Raw genomic sequence first — 22,369 nt, forward strand, 5'->3', positions numbered from 1 at the left:
TAATCAATTAGCTTGAAAAGGTAACATATTCAGTAATATTCTAAATTGATCAACACCACAAAATAAATAAATTAATTAAAAATCCCCTGTGCCCCTTGGTTTCAGTGGCATTTGGCTTCTTTCAGATTAGACATGAAATGATCCTTAGCGCAAAGCGTGAAAAATTCGCGGCGATAAGTGCGGACGCACTCCAAGTAAGAAGTCCTGTGACCAGAGGAAGCTGCGATGAAGGAAAAGTGGTCATATGGAGAGCAAGAACATGATATATCTTGTCCAGGCATAGGGCTGCAGCGGGAGGCGTGGTAAGAGCAATTCAGGCTGACCTGGCGTATCTCCCGTGATGATACCGAGTGGCAAGGCACAAGGAAATATGGATAATATAAACAGTGCTGCCTGTGATAACACAAAACGGTGAGAACAAGGTAGGGGGAGGGGCTCAGCGTGCTTAGCTAAAGATTAGACATGAAGTCTTCGTTTGCGCAAAGCGTGCAAATTTCGCGGCGACAAGTGCGGACGCATTCCGAGTAAGGAGTCCTGTGACAAGAGGATGCTGCGATTTAAGAAAGGTGCTGAGATGAAGAACGTGAACATGATATATCTTGTCCAGGCATAGGGCTGCAGCGGGAGGCGTGGTTAGAGCAATTCCAGCTGACCTCACGTATATGCCATGATGATACCGAGTGCCAAGGCAGAAGCAAATATGGATAACATAAACAGGTCTGCCTGTCAGAACACAGAACAGTGAGAACAAGGTAGGGGGGAGGTGCTCACGGTACTTAGCTAACGATTAGACATGAAGTCTTCGTTTGCGCAAAGCGTGCAAAATTCGCGGCGACAGGTGCGGACGCATTCCGAGTAAGGAGTCCTGTGACAAGAGGATGCTGCGATTTAAGGAAGGTGCTGAGATGAAGAACGTGAACATGATATATCTTGTCCAGGCATAGGGCTGCAGCGGGAGGCGTGGTTAGAGCAATTCCAGCTGACCTGACGTATATGCCATGATGATAACGAGTGCCAAGGCAGAAGCAAATATGGATAACATAAACAGGTCTTTCTGTGATAACACAGAACAGTTAGAACAAGGTGGGGTGGGGGTCTCAGGGTGCTTAGCTAACAATTAGACATGGAGTCTTCGTTTGCGCAAAGCGTGCAAAATTCGCGGCAACAAGTGCGGACGCATTCCGAATAAGGAGTCCTCTGACAAGAGGATGCTGCGATTTAAGAAAGGTTCTGAGATGAAGAACGTGAACATGATATATCTTGTCCAGGCATAGGGCTGCAGCGGGTGGCGTGGTTAGAGCAATTCCAGCTGACCTGACGTATATGCCATGATGATACCGAGTGCCAAGGCAGAAGCAAATATGGATAACATAAACAGGTCTGCCTGTCATAACACAGAACAGTGAGAACAAGGTAGGGGGTAGGGGCTCAGGGTACTTAGCTAGCGATTAGACATGAAGTCTTCGTTTGCGCAAAGCGTGCAAAATTCGCGGCGACAAGAGCGGACGCATTCCGAGTAAGGAGTTCTGTGACAAGAGGATGCTGCGATTTAAGAAAGGTGGTGAGATGAAGAACGTGAACATGATATATCCTGTCCAGGCATAAGGCTGCAGCGGGAGGCGTGAAAAGAGCAATTCCAGCTGACCTGACGTATATGCCATGATGATACCGAGTGTTAAAGCAGAAGCAAATATGGATAACATAAACAGGTCTGCCTGTGATACCAAAGAACAGTGAGAACAAGGTAGGGGGGAGGGGCTCAGGGTACTTAGCTAGCGATTAGACATGAAGTCTTCGTTTGCGCAAAGCGTGCAAAATTCGCGGCGACAAGTGCGGACGCATTCCGAGTAAGGAGTCCTGTGACAAGAGGATGCTGCGATTTAAGAAAGGTGCTGAGATGAAGAACGTGAACATGATATATCTTGTCCAGGCATAGGGCTGCAGCGCGAGGCGTGGTTAGAGCAATTCCAGCTGACCTGACGTATATGCCATGATGATACCGAGTGCCAAGGCAGAAGCAAATGTGGATAACATAAACAGGTCTGCCTGTCAGAACACAGAACAGTGAGAACAAGGTAGGGGGGAGGTGCTCAGGGTACTTAGCTAACGATTAGACATGAAGTCTTCGTTTGCGCAAAGCGTGCAAAATTCGCGGCGACAAGTGCGGACGCATTCCGAGTAAGGAGTCCTGTGACAAGAGGATGCTGCGATTTAAGAAAGGTGCTGAGATGAAGAACGTGAACATGATATATCTTGTCCAGGCATAGGGCTGCAGCGCGAGGCGTGGTTAGAGCAATTCCAGCTGACCTGACGTATATGCCATGATGATACCGAGTGCCAAGGCAGAAGCAAATGTGGATAACATAAACAGGTCTGCCTGTCAGAACACAGAACAGTGAGAACAAGGTAGGGGGGAGGTGCTCAGGGTACTTAGCTAACGATTAGACATGAAGTCTTCGTTTGCGCAAAGCGTGCAAAATTCGCGGCGACAAGTGCGGACGCATTCCGAGTAAGGAGTCCTGTGACAAGAGGATGCTGCGATTTAAGAAAGGTTCTGAGATGAAGAACGTGAACATGATATATCTTGTCCAGGCATAGGGCTGCAGCGGGAGGCGTGGTTAGAGCAATTCCAGCTGACCTGACGTATATGCCATGATGATACCGAGTGCCAAGGCAGAAGCAAATATGGATAACATAAACAGGTCTGCCTGTCATAACACAGAACAGTGAGAACAAGGTAGGGGGTAGGGGCTCAGGGTACTTAGCTAGCGATTAGACATGAAGTCTTCGTTTGCGCAAAGCGTGCAAAATTCGCGGCGACAAGAGTGGACGCATTCCGAGTAAGGAGTCCTGTGACAAGAGGATGCTGCGATTTAAGAAAGGTGCTGAGATGAAGAACGTGAACATGATATATCTTGTCCAGGCATAGGGCTGCAGCGGGAGGCGTGGTTAGAGCAATTCCAGCTGACCTGACGTATATGCCATGATGATACCGAGTGCCAAGGCAGAAGCAAATGTGGATAACATAAACAGGTCTGCCTGTCAGAACACAGAACAGTGAGAACAGGGTAGGGGGGAGGTGCTCAGGGTACTTAGCTAACGATTAGACATGAAGTCTTCGTTTGCGCAAAGCGTGCAAAATTCGCGGCGACAAGTGCGGACGCATTCCGAGTAAGGAGTCCTGTGACAAGAGGGTGCTGCGATTTAAGAAAGGTGCTGAGATGAAGAACGTGAACATGATATATCTTGTCCAGGCATAGGGCTGCAGCGGGACGCGTGGTTAGAGCAATTCCAGCTGACCTGACGTATATGCCATGATGATACCGAGTGCCAAGGCAGAAGCAAATATGGATAACATAAACAGGTCTGCCTGTCAGAACACAGAACAGTGAGAACAAGGTAGGGGGAGGTGCTCAGGGTACTTAGCTAACGATTAGACATGAAGTCTTCGTTTGCGCAAAGCGTGTAACATTCGCGGCGAAAAGGGCGGACGCACTCCGAGGAAGGAGTCCTGTGAGAAGAGGAAGCTGCGATTTCGGAAAGGTGGTGAGATGAAGAATGTGAGCATGATATATCTTGTTCAGGCATAGGGCTGCAGCGGGAGGCGTGGTAAGAGCAATTCGGGCTGACCTCATGTATATACCGTGATGATACCAAGTGTGAAGGCAGAAACAAATATGGATAACATAAACAGCTCTTTCTGTGATAACACAGAACACTGAGAACAAGGTAGAGGGGGGGCTCAGCGTACTGATGTAACGATTAGCCCAGAAGTAGTGCACCGGACGCGTAATTCGGAGGTCGTGGGTTCGGATCCCACTGCCGGCATGTGGTTCTTTTTTCTTCTGCTTTTCTAATCAATTAGCTTGAAGCGATAACATATTCAGTAATATTCTAAATTGATCAACACCACAAAATAAATTAATTATTTAAAAATCCCCTGTGCCCCTTGGTTTCTGTGGCTGTTGGCTTCTTTCATATTTATAACGAGCCCCTCAATCCTCTTCCCTTCTTTGCTTAATTGCGTAGCGAGGGCCTCGGTTCTGGCAGCCTTGATGCCATAGGCAGCATAAGAGGGTTCTCACACACCTTCCACCCTCTCCGTTCGATCACGTTCTACGTCACACCTGCGGTAACTCAGGACGTTCTACGTCCGACGCTTATGAACGTGGGTGGCGCTGATGAACACTCTCAACGTTAGGTTACCTGTAAACATAAATACCCCCGAAAGCAGAAGATTGGACAGCCGTCGCCGTAGCTCAGAGGTAGAGCACCGGACGCGTTATTCGGAGGTCGTGGGTTCGGATCCCACCAGTGGCATGTGGTTGTTTTTTTCTACTGCTTTTCTAATCAATTAGCTTGAAGCGATAACATATTCAGTAATATTCTAAATTGATCAACACCACAAAATAAATTAATTATTTAAAAATCCCCTGTGCCCCTTGGTTTCTGTGGCTGTTGGCTTCTTTCATATTTATAACGAGCCCCTCAATCCTCTTCCCTTCTTTGCTTAATTGCTTAGCGAGGGCCTCGGTTCTGGCAGCCTTGATGCCATAGGCAGCATAAGAGGGTTCTCACACACCTTCCACCCTCTCCGTTCGATCACGTTCTACGTCACACCTGCGGTAACTCAGGACGTTCTACGTCCGCCGCTTATGAACGTGGGTGGCGCTGATGAACACTCTCAAGGTTAGGTTACTTGTAAACATAAATACCCCCGAAAGCAGAAGATTGGACAGCCGTCGCCGTAGCTCAGAGGTAGAGCACCGGACGCGTAATTCGGAGGTCGTGGGTTCGCACCCCACCGGCGGCATGTGGTTGTTTTTTCTTCTGCTTTTCTAATAAATTAGCTTGAAGCGATAACATATTCAGTAATATTCTAAATTGATCAACACCACAAAATAAATCAATTAATTAAAAATCCCCTGTGCCCCTTGGTTTCTGTGGCAGTTGGCTTCTTTCATATTTATAACGAGCCCCTCATACCCCTTCTCTTGTTTGCTTAATTGCTTAGCGAGGGCCTCGGTTCTGGCAGCCTTGACGCCTTAGGAAGCATAAGAGGGTTCTCACGCAGCTTCCACGCTCTCCGTTCGATGACGTTCTACGTCAAACCTGCGGTAACTCAGGACGTTCCTACGTCCGCCGCTTATGAACGTGGGTGGCGCTGATGAACACTCTCAGGTTAGGTTACTTGTAAACATAAATACCCCCGAAAGCAGAAGATTGGACAGCCGTCGCCGTAGCTCAGAGGTAGAGCACCGGACGCGTAATTCGGAGGTCGTGGGTTCGCATCCCACCGGCGGCATGTGGTTGTTTTTTCTTCTGCTTTTCTAATCAATTAGCTTGAAGCGATAACATATTCAGTAATATTCTAAATTGATCAACACCACCAAATAAATAAATTAATTAAAAATCCCCTGCGCCCTTTGCTTTCTGTGGCTGTTGGCTTCTTTCATATTTATAACGAGCCCCTCAATCCCCTTCCCTTGTTTGCTTAATTGCTTAGCGAGGGCCTCGGTTCTGGCAGCCTTGACGCCATTGGAAGCATAAGAGGGTTCTCACGCAGCTTCCACCCTCTCCGTTCGATGACGTTCTACGTCACACCTGCGGTAACTCAGGACGTTCTACGTCCGCCGCTTATGAACTTGGGTGGCGCTGATGAACACTCTCAAGGTTAGCTTACTTGTAAACATAAATACACCCGAAAGCAGAAGATTTGACAGCCGTCGCCGTAGCTCTGAGGTAGAGCACCGGACGCGTAATTCGGAGGTCGTGGGTTCGGATCCCGCCGGTGGCATGTGGTTGTTTTTTCTTCTGCTTTTCTAATCAATTAGCTTGAAGCGATAACATATTCAGTAATATTCTAAATTGATCAACACCACGAAATAAATAAATTAATTAAAAATCCCCTGCGCCCTTTGCTTTCTGTGGCTGTTGGCTTCTTTCATATTTATAACGAGCCCCTCATTCTCCTTCCCTTGTTTGCTTAATTGCTTAGCGAGGGCCTCGGTTCTGGCAGCCTTGACGCTATAGGAAGCATAAGAGGGTTCTCACGCAGCTTCCACCCTCTCCGTTCGATGACGTTCTACGTCACACCTGCGGTAACTCAGGACGTTCTACGTCCGCCGCTTATGAACGTGGGTGGCGGTGACGAACACTCTCAAGGTTAGGTTACTTGTAAACATAAATACGCCCGAAAGCAGAAGATTTGACAGCCGTCGCCATAGCTCAGAGGTAGAGCACCGGACGCGTAATTCGGAGGTAGTGGGTTCGGATCCCACCGGCGGCATGTGGTTGTTTTTTCTTCTCCTTTGCTAATCAATTAGCTTGAAGCGATAACATATTCAGTAATATTCTAAATTGATCAACACCACAAAATAAATAAATTAATTAAAAATCCCCTGTGCCCCTTGGTTTCTGTGGCTTTTGGCTTCTTTCATATTTATAACGAGCCCCTCATTCCCCTTCCCTTGTTTGCTTAATTGCTTAGCGAGGGCCTCGGTTCTGGCAGCCTTGACGCCATAGGAAACATAAGAGGGTTCTCACGCAGCTTCCACCCTCTCCGTTCGATGACGTTCTACGTCACACCTGCGGTAACTCAGGACGTTCTACGTCCGCCGCTTATGAACGTGGGTGGCGCTGATGAACACTCTCAAGGTTAGGTTACTTGTAAACATCAATACGCCCGAAAGCAGAAGATTTGACAGCCGTCGCCGTAGCTCAGAGGTAGAGCACCGGACGCGTAATTCGGTGGTCGTGGGTTCGGATCCCACCGGCGGCATGTGGTTCTTTTTTCTTCTCCTTTGCTAATCAATTAGCTTGAAGAGGTAACATATTCAGTAATATTCTAAATTGATCAACACCACAAAATAAATAAATTAATTAAAAATCCCCTGTGCCCCTTGGTTTCAGTGGCATTTGGCTTCTTTCAGATTAGACATGAAATGATCCTTAGCGCAAAGCGTGAAAAATTCGCGGCGATAAGTGCGGACGCACTCCAAGTAAGAAGTCCTGTGACCAGAGGAAGCTGCGATGAAGGAAAAGTGGTCAGATGGAGAGCAAGAACATGATATATCTTGTCCAGGCATAGGGCTGCAGCGGGAGGCGTGGTAAGAGCAATTCAGGCTGACCTGGCGTATCTCCCGTGATGATACCGAGTGGCAAGGCACAAGGAAATATGGATAATATAAACAGTGCTGCCTGTGATAACACAAAACGGTGAGAACAAGGTAGGGGGAGGGGCTCAGCGTGCTTAGCTAAAGATTAGACATGAAGTCTTCGTTTGCGCAAAGCGTGCAAATTTCGCGGCGACAAGTGCGGACGCATTCCGAGTAAGGAGTCCTGTGACAAGAGGATGCTGCGATTTAAGAAAGGTGCTGAGATGAAGAACGTGAACATGATATATCTTGTCCAGGCATAGGGCTGCAGCGGGAGGCGTGGTTAGAGCAATTCCAGCTGACCTGACGTATATGCCATGATGATACCGAGTGCCAAGGCAGAAGCAAATATGGATAACATAAACAGGTCTGCCTGTCAGAACACAGAACAGTGAGAACAAGGTAGGGGGGAGGTGCTCACGGTACTTAGCTAACGATTAGACATGAAGTCTTCGTTTGCGCAAAGCGTGCAAAATTCGCGGCGACAGGTGCGGACGCATTCCGAGTAAGGAGTCCTGTGACAAGAGGATGCTGCGATTTAAGGAAGGTGCTGAGATGAAGAACGTGAACATGATATATCTTGTCCAGGCATAGGGCTGCAGCGCGAGGCGTGGTTAGAGCAATTCCAGCTGACCTGACGTATATAACATGATGATACCGAGTGCCAAGGCAGAAGCAAATGTGGATAACATAAACAGGTCTGCCTGTCAGAACACAGAACAGTGAGAACAAGGTAGGGGGGAGGTGCTCACGGTACTTAGCTAACGATTAGACATGAAGTCTTCGTTTGCGGAAAGCGTGTAAAATTCGCTGCGACAGGTGCGGACGCATTCCGAGTAAGGAGTCCTGTGACAAGAGGATGCTGCGATTTAAGGAAGGTGCTGAGATGAAGAACGTGAACATGATATATCTTGTCCAGGCATAGGGCTGCAGCGCGAGGCGTGGTTAGAGCAATTCCAGCTGACCTGACGTATATGCCATGATGATACCGAGTGCCAAGGCAGAAGCAAATGTGGATAACATAAACAGGTCTGCCTGTCAGAACACAGAACAGTGAGAACAAGGTAGGGGGGAGGTGCTCAGGGTACTTAGCTAACGCTTAGACATGAAGTCTTCGTTTGCGCAAAGCGTGCAAAATTCGCGGCGACAAGTGCGGACGCATTCCGAGTAAGGAGTTCTGTGACAAGAGGATGCTGCGATTTAAGAAAGGTGGTGAGATGAAGAACGTGAACATGATATATCCTGTCCAGGCATAAGGCTGCAGCCGGAGGCGTGAAAAGAGCAATTCCAGCTGACCTGACGTATATTGCCACGTATCATTGTAGTGTTTGTTCGCTCACGCTCAAGGCTGCAGGAAAGGGCTGTTATCATTTTTGTTCCTGACGCGAGAAGCGACCGGACTAATCTCGATTGTTCACAGCCATGAACAGCTTCGCCTATGTGTTTCTAGATTACTCTAGATGATCTCGACCTGTTATCTCGAAGTTTCCTAGCCGGCTTTAAATTGAACGATGCCACGAGCAGCGGGCATTCGTACTTCGACGACCGACGAGCACGTTTGTTGCTTACGCCGCCGCCGAGTGATTCAGTTATTTTGCGGGCGCAAGTAAGCCCAAATAAAGAGCTTCGTTTCCAAGACTGGCTGGTGTCTTCCTGACCACTGGACTGCCGTCACTACAACGTGACATCTGGTGGAGGTGCTGGGTAGCCTCCCATGTTCCGGACACCCCCCACAAGCCGTGACGCCAGCCCTCTGAGTCATCAACCGCAGGACCTGAGTCCAGTCCACCGCGCTAGCCGACGCCTTCAAGGGGACGCACCAGAGTTCGGGAATCTGCCGGACCCTACCCGGAAGCGGAAGCCAGCCGCAACGTCTACCATGAGCTTGCCCCAGACGACGACTCCAATCATTCTTCACCAGCCCCGGGTGCCACCAACCTTCGACGCTTCGCCTGGCGCCGACCCCGAAGAATGGCTGGAGCAGTTCGACCGTGTGGCTATCTTCAACAACTGGGACGATGCCACGAAACTTAGGTACGTCTTCTTTGCCCTGGAGGGACCAGCAAGAGTCTGGTTTGAGAATGAGGAAGCCAGCCTCGCGAATTGGGAAACCTTCAAAGAGCAGCTTCTCAAGACTTTCACAAACGTCGTGAGAAAGGAGAGAGCCCAGCAGATGCTACAATCTCGCATACAACACCCAAACGAGACCGTTGCAGTGTACACTGAGGAGATGAAGCGTCTCTTCCGGCGTGCCGACTCGAACATGAAGGAAGAAGAAAAGGTCAAGCTGCTTATGCGAGGAGTTAAAGAACAATTCTTTGCCGGCCTCGTACGGAACCCACCGAAAACCGTGGCGGAATTCATAGAAGAGGCCTCCACGATGGAAAAAACTCTTGACGCCCGAGCCCGCCAATATGAGCGCCAGCAGCGCGTTTTTTCAGCAAACTGCCTGGACGCCCCTAACAACGATAACCTGCGGGAGGTTATACGCCAAGTTGTACGAGAAGAGCTCAGACGATTGCTGCCAAATGGAACGCAGCCGCAGGTTACATCACTTACTGACGTAATCCGGGACGAGGTTCAACAGGCCTTGGGTGTGACGCCGACACCCACGCAGCCTCTGCAGCCCCCAGCCATGACTTACGCCGCAGCTGTGCGCCGTCCTGCACCTCGACGACGGGACCCAAGCCCCTATCGCCCTCAGCCAGCTGCGTTGGGCCGCCGCTCACTCGCCCCAACCCGCCCGTCCTACGAGCGACGCGCGCAGCCGAGGAAATGCGACGAGTGGAGAACTCCCGACCAGCGCCGCCCACTATGCTTCCACTGTGGCGAAGCCGGTCACGTCCTCCGGCACTGCCCATACAGAAGACTGGGCATCCGAGGGTTCTCTTACGACGCTCCACGACCCCGACCCGGCCAGCGACCAGCCGAAATCGAGGAGTTTTTACGTCGGGAAGAATACTCATCGCCGAGCCGCCTATCACGTTCCCCGTCGCCATCGTCCCCGCGCTTTGTATCCCCTAGCCGAGGTTACGCCGTGCGTGGACGCTCCCCCAGCCCCCGAAGGTTAAACTAAATAAAGCAGCCTCTGGAGGTGAGGTTGCTTCTAAGTGCAATGACAAAGATCCTCCATCGACGAGTACTCAAGACCATGCCTCAACTACGACGACAACACCGACGACGACGACACCGAGGACGACGACACCGACGACGACGACACCGACGACGACGACACCGACGACGACGATACCGACGACAACGACGCGGCCAGACTTGAAGCTTTTACCGCTGCCCAGTGAAGTAACGTCGCAGTACGCCCACCGCAGCCTCACTACTCGACGAAGCCGAGATCGGACACCGAAGACAACGTACAATACGAGAACGCGAACAAGTGACCTTGAAGTTACGGTCGACGGTCACGCGGTTACTGCCTTGGTGGACACGGGAGCTGACTACTCTGTCATGAGTGGCCCACTCGCTGTCCGACTCAGAAAGGTAACAACGACCTGGGATGGCCCGCTGATCCGCACCGCAGGTGGCAACCTGATTACGCCGTCAGGACGCTGCACCGCGAGAGTTGCTGTAAATGGGAGAACCTATGCGACAACCTTCCTGATCCTACAGCAATGCTCGAGAGACGTGATTTTGGGAATGGACTTCCTGAACGAACATCGGGCGATCATCGACCTTCGATCTAAGTCGATCAAGCTTTCCACGGAAAAAGCCATACCTGTTGCGACGGGCGCGACTCATCCCGTTGCCTTAAACGTCCTCGATGAAGCATTGAGCGTGCCGCCCCGATCATGTGTTCTCGTCGGCATAGGTACTGGAGACATCGAAAATGCCGAAGGCGTTATCGAGGGGAACACACAGTTACTCCTGGATCGAGGATTGGGCGTCGCGAGGGGAGTCGCCGAAATCCGAAATGGCCAAGCCCAGGTGTTGCTAACCAACTTCACGGAAGAATACCGGCATCTAAACAAAGGTACGACGATCGCTTTTCTCGACGAGCTGGCAGACATCAGAGACGTATTTGCCCTACCCGACCAACCCGCAGAACCATCTGACCAAGGCCATCAACCCACGTTTGACATCAACCCGGCATTACCCCGGAGCAGACAAGACCAAATACGCAGTCTTCTTCAAAGGTACACCGATTGCTTCTCATCAGCATCGAATGTGCGACGAACCCGGCTTGCCAAGCACCGCATTGTCACAGACGAACACGCGCGACCACTGCGACAGAGCCCCTACCGCGTATCGCCGCTAGAACGCCAAGCTATCCGCAAGCAAGTTGAGGAAATGCTTCGTGACGACGTCATACAGCCATCGAGGAGCCCCTGGGCAGCACCGGTCGTCCTAGTGAAAAAGAAAGACGGCAACCTTCGCTTTTGCGTCGATTACCGTCGCCTGAACAACATTACGAAGAAGGATGTCTACCCCCTCCCCCGCATCGACGATACACTGGACCGGCTGTGCAACGCTAAGTACTTCTCATCGATGGACCTGAAGAGCGGCTACTGGCAAATTGAAGTCGACGAAAGAGATCGCGAGAAGACTGCGTTCATCACGCCAGACGGACTCTTCGAGTTCAAGGTGATGCCATTCGGCCTCTGCTCTGCCCCAGCGACGTTCCAGCGAGTAATGGATACGGTGCTCGCAGGCTTGAAGTGGCAGATTTGCCTAGTCTACTTAGATGACGTTGTTGTCTTCTCCTCAAGCTTTGAAGACCACCTCAGAAGGCTTCTGATAGTGCTGGAAACGATCAAGTCTTCAGGCCTGACACTGAAACCAGAGAAATGCCACTTCGCCTACGAGGAGCTGCTGTTCCTTGGTCACGTCGTAAGCAAGGATGGAGTTCGCCCAGACCCCCAGAAGACGGCTGCGATCGCAGAATTTCCACAGCCTAATGACAAGAAGGCTATACGCAGATTTCTTGGATTGTGCGCTTATTACCGACGATTCGTCAAGAACTTTTCGCGCATCGCTGAACCTTTGACTCAACTTACCAAGGCTGACGTGCCTTTTAAATGGGAAAGGCCACAAGAGGAAGCTTTCAACGAGCTGAAGCGCCGCTTACAGTCCCCTCCTGTGCTCGGGCACTTTGATGAAAACGCCGAAACCGAAGTTCATACCGATGCAAGCGGGGTGGGCTTAGGAGCGGTCCTCGTTCAGAAAAACGGCAGACAGGAGAAAGTTATCGCGTACGCTAGCCGTTCACTGTCGAGAGCCGAAGCCAACTATTCGACGACAGAGAAAGAATGTCTCGCCATTATTTGGGCCACATCCAAATTTCGCCCCTACCTATACGGACGACCATTCAAGGTTGTGAGCGATCACCATGCTCTGTGCTGGCAGGCCAATTTGAAAGATCCCTCCGGCCGCCTTGCTCGTTGGAGCCTGCGTCTTCAAGAATTCGACATAACCGTAGTCTACAAATCTGGCCGCAAGCATTCCGATGCAGACTGCTTGTCACGAGCTCCTGTCGACGCAGCACCCGAAGAGGAAGACGACGACGCTTTCTTAGGACCGGTAAGCGCCAGCAGTTTCGCGCAGCAGCAGCACTCGGATCCTGACTTGCAAAGCCTAGTTGATTATCTGAAAGGCAAGACCGCATCGCCTCCCCGAGGGTTCAAGCGGCAACTGTCGTCCTTCGTCCTTCACAATAATGTCCTCCTGAAGAAGAACTTCGCGCCGAACAGGACAGTGCATCTTCTTGTCGTGCCCAAAAATCTCAGGCAAGAAATTATGCAGGCATGTCATGATGAGCCGACTGCAGGACGTCTCGGGATTGCTCGCACGTTGCACCGCATCCAGGAGAAGTACTATTGGCCACGGCTAGCTACCGACGTTTCCCATTACGTGAAAACGTGCCGTGAGTGTCAGCGACGCAAAACGCCTCCGACTAGACCAGCCGGACTCCTGAACCCCATACCACCGCCAACTAAGCCCTTTCAGCAAATCGGGATGGACCTCCTCGGCCCCTTTCCGACCTCTTCATCAGGAAACAAGTGGATCATCGTGGCCACCGACTACATGACCCGCTACGCCGAAGCAAAAGCATTGCCTAGTGGTACCGCAACAGAAGTCGCAAAATTTTTTGTCGAACAAATTCTCCTGCGACACGGCGCCCCGGAAGTGCTCATCACAGACAGAGGAACGGCGTTTACAGCGGAGTAGACGCAAGCCATTTTAAACTACAGCCAGACAAGCCATCGGAGGACCACTGCCTATCATTCACAAACCAACGGACTCACAGAGCGTCTGAACAAGACCATCGCAGTCATGCTCTCCATGTACATCGACACCGAACACAAGACGTGGGACTCCATTCTTCCCTACGTGATCTTCGCTTATAATGCTGCCGTCCAGGAGACAACCAGGTTTACCCCATTCCAGCTGGTATACGGCAGGAAGCCCACGACAACACTCGACGCAATGCTCCCGCACGTTTCCGACGAAGACAACCTCGACGTCGCCGCCTACCTTCATCGCGCCGAGGAAGCCCGAAGACTTGCGCGGCTTCGCATTCAAGACCAGCAGCACACCGACGCCCGACGCTACAATCTGCGCCGACGAGACACGCATTACAAGCCAGGTGATCGGGTTTGGATATGGACGCCAGTTCGCCGCCGTGGATTGAGCGAAAAGTTGCTGCGACGCTACTTTGGCCCGTACAGGGTTCTCCGTCGGATCGGTGACCTCGACTATGAAGTCATCCCCGACGCCACGACAGCATCTCAGCGACGCCGCCCACGCCCGGAAGTCGTACATGTCGTACGCCTGAAGCCATATTATGAACGCTAAAGGACTCGAAGTTTCATTTTCCGTGTTTATTTTCATTTTAAAGCATCGAGACGATGCTTCTTTGGAAGGGGGGTAATGCCACGTATCATTGTAGTGTTTGTTCGCTCACGCTCAAGGCTGCAGGAAAGGGCTGTTATCATTTTTGTTCCTGACGCGAGAAGCGACCGGACTAATCTCGATTGTTCACAGCCATGAACAGCTTCGCCTATGTGTTTCTAGATTACTCTAGATGATCTCGACCTGTTATCTCGAAGTTTCCTAGCCGGCTTTAAATTGAACGATGCCACGAGCAGCGGGCATTCGTACTTCGACGACCGACGAGCACGTTTGTTGCTTACGCCGCCGCCGAGTGATTCAGTTATTTTGCGGGCGCAAGTCAGCCCAAATAAAGAGCTTCGTTTCCAAGACTGGCTGGTGTCTTCCTGACCACTGGACTGCCGTCACTACAACGTGACAATATGCCATGATGATACCGAGTGTTAAAGCAGAAGCAAATATGGATAACATAAACAGGTCTGCCTGTGATAACAAAGAACAGTGAGAACAAGGTAGGGGGAGGTGCTCAGGGTACTTAGCTAGCGATTAGACATGAAGTCTTCGTTTGCGCAAAGCGTGCAAAATTCGCGGCGACAAGTGCGGACGCATTCCGAGTAAAGAGTCCTGTGACAAGAGGATGCTGCGATTTAAGAAAGGTGCTGAGATGAAGAACGTGAACATGATATATCTTGTCCAGGCATAGGGCTGCAGCGGGAGGCGTGGTTAGAGCAATTCCAGCTGACCTGACGTATATGCCATGATGATACCGAGTGCCAAGGCAGAAGCAAATATGGATAACATAAACAGGTCTGCCTGTCATAACACAGAACAGTGAGAACAAGGTAGGGGGTAGGGGCTCAGGGTACTTAGCTAGCGATTAGACATGAAGTCTTCGTTTGCGCAAAGCGTGCAAAATTCGCGGCGACAAGAGTGGACGCATTCCGAGTAAGGAGTTCTGTGACAAGAGGATGCTGCGATTTAAGAAAGGTGGTGAGATGAAGAACGTGAACATGATATATCCTGTCCAGGCATAAGGCTGCAGCGGGAGGCGTGAAAAGAGCAATTCCAGCTGACCTGACGTATATGCCATGATGATACCGAGTGTTAAAGCAGAAGCAAATATGGATAACATAAACAGGTCTGCCTGTGATAACAAAGAACAGTGAGAACAAGGTAGGGGGGAGAGGCTCAGGGTACTTAGCTAGCGATTAGACATGAAGTCTTCGTTTGCGCAAAGCGTGCAAAATTCGCGGCGACAAGTGCGGACGCATTCCGAGTAAGGAGTCCTGTGACAAGAGGATTCTGCGATTTAAGAAAGGTGCTGAGATGAAGAACGTGAACATGATATATCTTGTCCAGGCATAGGGCTGCAGCGGGAGGCGTGGTTAGAGCAATTCCAGCTGACCTGACGTATATGCCATGATGATACCGAGTGCCAAGGCAGAAGCAAATATGGATAACATAAACAGGTCTGCCTGTCAGAACACAGAACAGTGAGAACAAGGTAGGGGGGAGGTGCTCGCGGTACTTAGCTAACGATTAGACATGAAGTCTTCGTTTGCGCAAAGCGTGCAAAATTCGCGGCGACAAGTGCGGACGCATTCCGAGTAAGGAGTCCTGTGACAAGAGGATGCTGCGATTTAAGAAAGGTGCTGAGATGAAGAACGTGAACATGATATATCTTGTCGAGGCATAGGGCTGCAGCGGGAGGCGTGGTTAGAGCAATTCCAGCTGACCTGACGTATATGCCATGATGATACCGAGTGCCAAGGCAGAAGCAAATGTGGATAACATAAACAGGTCTGCCTGTCAGAACACAGAACAGTGAGAACAAGGTAGGGGGGAGGTGCTCAGGGTACTTAGCTAACGATTAGACATGAAGTCTTCGTTTGCGCAAAGCGTGCAAAATTCGCGGCGACAAGTGCGGACGCATTCCTAGTAAGGAGTCCTGTGACAAGAGGGTGCTGCGATTTAAGAAAGGTGCTGAGATGAAGAACGTGAACATGATATATCTTGTCCAGGCATAGGGCTGCAGCGGGAGGCGTGGTTAGAGCAATTCCAGCTGACCTGACGTATATGCCATGATGATACCGAGTGCCAAGGCAGAAGCAAATATGGATAACATAAACAGGTCTGCCTGTCAGAACACAGAACAGTGAGAACAAGGTAGGGGGAGGTGCTCAGGGTACTTAGCTAACGATTAGACATGAAGTCTTCGTTTGCGCAAAGCGTGCAACATTCGCGGCGAAAAGGGCGGACGCACTCCGAGGAAGGAGTCCTGTGAGAAGAGGAAGCTGCGATTTCGGAAAGGTGGTGAGATGAAGAATGTGAACATGATATATCTTGTCCAGGCATAGGGCTGCAGCGGGAGGCGTGGTAAGAGCAATTCGGGCTGACCTCATGTATATGCCGTGATGATACCAAGTGTGAAGGCAGAAACAAATATGGATAACATAAACAGCTCTTTCTGTGATAACACAGAACAGTGAGAACAAGGTAGAGGGGGGGCTCAGCGTGCTGATGTAACGATTAGCCCGGAAGTAGTGCACCGGACGCGTAATTCGGAGGTCGTGGGTTCGGATCCCACTGCCGGCATGTGGTTCTTTTTTCTACTGCTTTTCTAATCAATTAGCTTGAAGCGATAACATATTCAGTAATATTCTAAATTGATCAACACCACAAAATAAATTAATTATTTAAAAATCCCCTGTGCCCCTTGGTTTCTGTGGCTGTTGGCTTCTTTCATATTTATAACGAGCCCCTCAATCCTCTTCCCTTCTTTGCTTAATTGCTTAGCGAGGGCCTCGGTTCTGGCAGCCTTGATGCCATAGGCAGCATAAGAGGGTTCTCACACACCTTCCACCCTCTCCGTTCGATCACGTTCTACGTCACACCTGCGGTAACTCAGGACGTTCTACATCCGCCGCTTATGAACGTGGGTGGCGCTGATGAACACTCTCAACGTTAGGTTACCTGTAAACATAAATACCCCCGAAAGCAGAAGATTGGACAGCCGTCGCCGTAGCTCAGAGGTAGAGCACCGGACGCGTTATTCGGAGGTCGTGGGTTCGGATCCCACCAGTGGCATGTGGTTGTTTTTTTCTACTACTTTTCTAATCAATTAGCTTGAAGCGATAACATATTCAGTAATATTCTAAATTGATCAACACCACAAAATAAATTAATTATTTAAAAATCCCCTGTGCCCCTTGGTTTCTGTGGCTGTTGGCTTCTTTCATATTTATAACGAGCCCCTCAATCCTCTTCCCTTCTTTGCTTAATTCCTTAGCGAGGGCCTCGGTTCTGGCAGCCTTGATGCCATAGGCAGCATAAGAGGGTTCTCACACACCTTCCACCCTCTCCGTTCGATCACGTTCTACGTCACACCTGCGGTAACTCAGGACGTTCCTACGTCCGCCGCTTATGAACGTGGGTGGCGCTGATGAACACTCTCAGGTTAGGTTACTTGTAAACATAAATACCCCCGAAAGCAGAAGATTGGACAGCCGTCGCCGTAGCTCAGAGGTAGAGCACCGGACGCGTAATTCGGAGGTCGTGGGTTCGCATCCCACCGGCGGCATGTGGTTGTTTTTTCTTCTGCTTTTCTAATCAATTAGCTTGAAGCGATAACATATTCAGTAATATTCTAAATTGATCAACACCACGAAATAAATAAATTAATTAAAAATCCCCTGCGCCCTTTGCTTTCTGTGGCTGTTGGCTTCTTTCATATTTATAACGAGCCCCTCAATCCCCTTCCCTTGTTTGCTTAATTGCTTAGCGAGGGCCTCGGTTCTGGCAGCCTTGACGCCATAGGAAGCATAAAAGGGTTCTCACGCAGCTTCCACCCTCTCCGTTCGATGACGTTCTACGTCACACCTGCGGTAACTCAGGACGTTCTACGTCCGCCGCTTATGAACTTGGGTGGCGCTGATGAACACTCTCAAGGTTAGCTTACTTGTAAACATAAATACACCCGAAAGCAGAAGATTTGACAGCCGTCGCCGTAGCTCTGAGGTAGAGCACCGGACGCGTAATTCGGAGGTCGTCGGTTCGGATCCCACCGGTGGCATGTGGTTGTTTTTTCTTCTGCTTTTCTAATCAATTAGCTTGAAGCGATAACATATTCAGTAATATTCTAAATTGATCAACACCACGAAATAAATAAATTAATTAAAAATCCCCTGCGCCCTTTGCTTTCTGTGGCTGTTGGCTTCTTTCATATTTATAACGAGCCCCTCATTCTCCTTCCCTTGTTTGCTTAATTGCTTAGCGAGGGCCTCGGTTCTGGCAGCCTTGACGCCATAGGAAGCATAAGAGGGTTCTCACGCAGCTTCCACCCTCTCCGTTCGATGACGTTCTACGTCACACCTGCGGTAACTCAGGACGTTCTACGTCCGCCGCTTATGAACGTGGGTGGCGGTGATGAACACTCTCAAGGTTAGGTTACTTGTAAACATAAATACGCCCGAAAGCAGAAGATTTGACAGCCGTCGCCATAGCTCAGAGGTAGAGCACCGGACGCGTAATTCGGAGGTAGTGGGTTCGGATCCCACCGGCGGCATGTGGTTGTTTTTTCTTCTCCTTTGCTAATCAATTAGCTTGAAGCAATAACATATTCAGTAATATTCTAAATTGATCAACACCACAAAATAAATAAATTAATTAAAAATCCCCTGTGCCCCTTGGTTTCTGTGGCTTTTGGCTTCTTTCATATTTATAACGAGCCCCTCATTCCCCTTCCCTTGTTTGCTTAATTGCTTAGCGAGGGCCTCGGTTCTGGCAGCCTTGACGCCATAGGAAACATAAGAGGGTTCTCACGCAGCTTCCACCCTCTCCGTTCGATGACGTTCTACGTCACACCTGCGGTAACTCAGGACGTTCTACGTCCGCCGCTTATGAACGTGGGTGGCGCTGATGAACACTCTCAAGGTTAGGTTACTTGTAAACATCAATACGCCCGAAAGCAGAAGATTTGACAGCCGTCGCCGTAGCTCAGAGGTAGAGCACCGGACGCGTAATTCGGTGGTCGTGGGTTCGGATCCCACCGGCGGCATGTGGTTCTTTTTTCTTCTCCTTTGCTAATCAATTAGCTTGAAGAGGTAACATATTCAGTAATATTCTAAATTGATCAACACCACAAAATAAATAAATTAATTAAAAATCCCCTGTGCCCCTTGGTTTCAGTGGCATTTGGCTTCTTTCAGATTAGACATGAAATGATCCTTAGCGCAAAGCGTGAAAAATTCGCGGCGATAAGTGCGGACGCACTCCAAGTAAGGAGTCCTGTGACCAGAGGAAGCTGCGATGAAGGAAAAGTGGTCAGATGGAGAACAAGAACATGATATATCTTGAAGAAATGAACGGCGGCGCAACAAGAAGAACACAACAAGAGAGGGGACACCACATGCGCACACTACCAACTGTTTATTGCATGGAAAGGTGGCGTATTTAAACACAGCTCAGGCATGACACTCATCGCATTATCGCACAGACCCAACACGTGGAAAAGAAACAGCAACATCAGGATAAAAGACTAGAACCCTTAACCTCTGCAGAAAAAACTAAAAGATTTTGATAACAGAACTTTGAGCAGGCCATCTCGTAGCAAACTCTGCTTTTGCTACGAGATGGCCTGCTCAAAGTTCTGTTATCAAAATCTTTTAGTTTTTTCTGCAGAGGTTAAGGGTTCTAGTCTTTTATCCTGATGTTGCTGTTTCTTTTCCACGTGTTGGGTCTGTGCGATAATGCGATGAGTGTCATGCCTGAGCTGTGTTTAAATACGCCACCTTTCCATGCAATAAACAGTTGGTAGTGTGCGCATGTGGTGTCCCCTCTCTTGTTGTGTTCTTCTTGTTGCGCCGCCGTTCATTTCATCATGCACCAACTCGCCCCTCAGGCCATTCTTCTGATGATATATCTTGTCCAGGCATAGGGCTGCAGCGGGAGGCGTGGTAAGAGCAATTCAGGCTGACCTGGCGTATCTCCCGTGATGATACCGAGTGGCAAGGCACAAGGAAATATGGATAATATAAACAGTGCTGCCTGTGATAACACAAAACGGTGAGAACAAGGTAGGGGGAGGGGCTCAGCGTGCTTAGCTAAAGATTAGACATGAAGTCTTCGTTTGCGCAAAGCGTGCAAATTTCGCGGCGACAAGTGCGGACGCATTCCGAGTAAAGAGTCCTGTGACAAGAGGATGCTGCGATTTAAGAAAGGTGCTGAGATGAAGAACGTGAACATGATATATCTTGTCCAGGCATAGGGCTGCAGCGGGAGGCGTGGTTAGAGCAATTCCAGCTGACCTGACGTATATGCCATGATGATACCGAGTGCCAAGGCAGAAGCAAATATGGATAACATAAACAGGTCTGCCTGTCAGAACACAGAACAGTGAGAACAAGGTAGGGGGGAGGTGCTCACGGTACTTAGCTAACGATTAGACATGAAGTCTTCGTTTGCGCAAAGCGTGCAAAATTCGCGGCGACAGGTGCGGACGCATTCCGAGTAAGGAGTCCTGTGACAAGAGGATGCTGCGATTTAAGGAAGGTGCTGAGATGAAGAACGTGAACATGATATATCTTGTCCAGGCATAGGGCTGCAGCGCGAGGCGTGGTTAGAGCAATTCCAGCTGACCTGACGTATATGCCATGATGATACCGAGTGCCAAGGCAGAAGCAAATGTGGATAACATAAACAGGTCTGCCTGTCAGAACACAGAACAGTGAGAACAAGGTAGGGGGGAGGTGCTCAGGGTACTTAGCTAACGATTAGACATGAAGTCTTCGTTTGCGCAAAGCGTGCAAAATTCGCGGCGACAAGTGCGGACGCATTCCGAGTAAGGAGTCCTGTGACAAGAGGATGCTGCGATTTAAGAAAGGTGGTGAGATGAAGAACGTGAACATGATATATCCTGTCCAGGCATAAGGCTGCAGCGGGAGGCGTGAAAAGAGCAATTCCAGCTGACCTGACGTATATGCCATGATGATACCGAGTGTTAAAGCAGAAGCAAATATGGATAACATAAACAGGTCTGCCTGTGATAACAAAGAACAGTGAGAACAAGGTAGGGGGGAGGGGCTCAGGGTACTTAGCTAGCGATTAGACATGAAGTCTTCGTTTGCGCAAAGCGTGCAAAATTCGCGGCGACAAGTGCGGACGCATTCCGAGTAAGGAGTCCTGTGACAAGAGGATGCTGCGATTTAAGAAAGGTGCTGAGATGAAGAACGTGAACATGATATATCTTGTCCATGCATAGGGCTGCAGCGGGAGGCGTGGTTAGAGCAATTCCAGCTGACCTGACGTATATGCCATGATGATACCGAGTGCCAAGGCAGAAGCAAATGTGGATAACATAAACAGGTCTGCCTGTCAGAACACAGAACAGTGAGAACAAGGTAGGGGGGAGGTGCTCAGGGTACTTAGCTAACGATTAGACATGAAGTCTTCGTTTGCGCAAAGCGTGCAAAATTCGCGGCGACAAGTGCGGACGCATTCCGAGTAAGGAGTCCTGTGACAAGAGGGTGCTGCGATTTAAGAAAGGTGCTGAGATGAAGAACGTGAACATGATATATCTTGTCCAGGCATAGGGCTGCAGCGGGAGGCGTGGTTAGAGCAATTCCAGCTGACCTGACGTATATGCCATGATGATACCGAGTGCCAAGGCAGAAGCAAATATGAATAACATAAACAAGTCTGCCTGTCAGAACACAGAACAGTGAGAACAAGGTAGGGGGAGGTGCTCAGGGTACTTAGCTAACGATTAGACATGAAGTCTTCGTTTGCGCAAAGCGTGCAACATTCGCGGCGAAAAGGGCGGATGCACTCCGAGGAAGGAGTCCTGTGAGAAGAGGAAGCTGCGATTTCGGAAAGGTGGTGAGATGAAGAATGTGAACATGATATATCTTGTCCAGGCATAGGGCTGCAGCGGGAGGCGTGGTAAGAGCAATTCGGGCTGACCTCATGTATATGCCGTGATGATACCAAGTGTGAAGGCAGAAACAAATATGGATAACATAAACCGCTCTTTCTGTGATAACACAGAACAGTGAGAACAAGGTAGAGGGGGGGCTCAGCGTGCTGATGTAACGATTAGCCCAGAAGTAGTGCACCGGACGCGTAATTCGGAGGTCGTGGGTTCGGATCCCACTGCCGGCATGTGGTTCTTTTTCTTCTGCTTTTCTAATCAATTAGCTTGAAGCGATAACATATTCAGTAATATTCTAAATTGATCAACACCACAAAATAAATTAATTATTTAAAAATCCCATGTGCCCCTTGGTTTCTGTGGCTGTTGGCTTCTTTCATATTTATAACGAGCCCCTCAATCCTCTTCCCTTCTTTGCTTAATTGCTTAGCGAGGGCCTCGG

This window comes from Amblyomma mixtum, chromosome 3, assembly GCF_055824585.1.
Source record: "Amblyomma mixtum isolate Tamu chromosome 3, ASM5582458v1, whole genome shotgun sequence".
In the NCBI taxonomy this organism is placed as follows: domain Eukaryota; kingdom Metazoa; phylum Arthropoda; class Arachnida; order Ixodida; family Ixodidae; genus Amblyomma; species Amblyomma mixtum.